Source organism: Procambarus clarkii, chromosome 69, assembly GCF_040958095.1.
Source record: "Procambarus clarkii isolate CNS0578487 chromosome 69, FALCON_Pclarkii_2.0, whole genome shotgun sequence".
Taxonomy (NCBI): domain Eukaryota; kingdom Metazoa; phylum Arthropoda; class Malacostraca; order Decapoda; family Cambaridae; genus Procambarus; species Procambarus clarkii.
Window position 1 is genome coordinate 22388023 of NC_091218.1, and position 2420 is coordinate 22390442.

Below are 2420 nucleotides of genomic sequence, written 5' to 3' on the forward strand. Positions count from 1 at the left end.
CCCAAACATGCACCCTACATACACCACTCAGGCCCAAACATGCACGCTACATATACCACTCAGGCACAAACATGCACGCTACATATACCACTCAGGCACAAACATGCACGCTACATATACCACTCAGGCACAAACATGCACGCTACATATACCACTCAGGCCCAAACATGCACGCTACATACACCACTCAGGCCCAAACATGCACCCTACATATACCACTCAGGCCCAAACATGCACGCTACATACACCACTCAGGCCCAAACATGCACGCTACACATACATACACACACACCACTCAGACCCAAACATGGAACAACATACCGACCAATCACGCATAGTTACATAGGACTGGCCGGGATAGGACCAGCATGCCGCTCCTTCCTACCCAACATGGCTCATCCTATCCCTTTAGGCACCTCAGCTACCCACTTTGGGACCTACTACTTTGGGACCTACCCACTTTGGGACCTACCCACTTTGGGACCTACTACTTTGGGACCTATCCACTTTGGGACCAACCCACTTTCGGACTTTACCTATGTCGAGACCATCCATAATCGAGGATATTTATTTACAGCTAGATGAACAGACACATCAGGTGAAAGAAAACTCTAGCCATTTGTTTCTGCCTCGGCCGGGAATCGAACCCTCGCTCGATGAATCCCGAACGCTGTCCGCTCGGCCATGTATGGTTCGAAAAAGTGCTTGTAAATCCATTAAATATAAGTCTGTAAATTCAAGCCTAATCATCAGCAATGAACGGCTGAAAGTACGCGTGCGAATTCCGTAGACTTGCGCGTCTCAGCTCCTTGTTAGGGGGGACTATGACAAATCTCTTTGGTTGGCGGGCAGTGTTGATTGTCACAGGTGTATTTTTAACAAATTATTAAGAACAATACAAATGGAAATATTAAGTGATCTAGTGTTTCTTCACCCTCCAGATGGTACAAGATATGTGCCTAGAATAGAAAATATCCACAATAAAATGAATAATAATCAAAGTGCTGTTGTGTTTAATGACATATATATATAAATATATATAGAAGGCCAAATACGACGTTCTGGCTACTAGGTAAAATATATATATATATATATATATATATATATATATATATATATATATATATATACATATATATATATATATATATATATATATATATATATATATATATATATATATATATATATATATATATAACCAAGCCCACCAACATAGGATTATGCCTGAACGGTAGAAGTGAGTGCCCCCAAAGATACAAAGCCAGTGTTCTCAATGCTTATATTCGTCGAGCGCTTACCCACTGCTCTGAATGGAGCAACGTGAGTAGAGAGTTTGAAAGAGTAACTCAGGTATTGGTGAACAACGGATATAGCAACGCGGAAATAAACGCTGCTATAAGAAGACACTTGGACCGTTGGTATAATTCAGAACCTAGAACAGAAACCACAACACCCCCAATAAAATTATATTACAAATCAACCATGCACAGTGAACATATAAAAGAGGAAAAAATAATGAAAGAAATAATCCGTAAAGGAGTAAAAAGCACTACTCCTAACCAAAACATAAACCTGATAATATTCTACAAAACCAAGAAGACTTCCGAACTCCTTATCAAAAACAGCCCGAAGCCGACGGAGAACCCTCTACAGCAGTCAAGCGTTGTATACATGTACACTTGCCCCCACGAAGGATGTAACCTTCAATGTAAGTACATAGGTATGACGTCGACCAAGCTGACGAGGCGTTTGACATGCCATCTTCAATCTGGTGCCCCTAGGAATCACATGAGACAAGCCCATGACATTACTCTAACAAGAGAAATGTTGAACAAGAACACTTGCATAATAGACAAAACCCAAGATTCAAGAAGATTACAAATTCTTGAGGCAATTCACATAAGAATAGAGCGACCTACCATGAACACCCAAATCACGGAACTATTTACTCTACCCACCATGAGAGTAAGGACAAGACAAGAACATAACGATGCCAACACAGAAGACAATGTCCAACATAACAGGCCAATTACACTGGATTAATCTTTGTGTTTAGATAGGAGATGCCTCGTATGGGCCAATAAGCCTTCTGCAGCCCCTATGTTTATCCCTTATGTATCCCCCCCATGTTTTCACCTTCATTATATATATATATATATATATATATATATATATATATATATATATATATATATATATATATACATATATATATATATATATATATATATATATATATATATATATATATATATATATATATATATATGTCGTACCTAGTAGCCAGAACGCACTTCTCAGCCTACTATGCAGGGCCCGACTTGCCTAATAAGCCAAGTTTTCATGAATTAATTGTTTTTCGACTACCTAACCTACCTAACGTTTTCGGCTACCTAACCTAACCTATAAAGATAGGT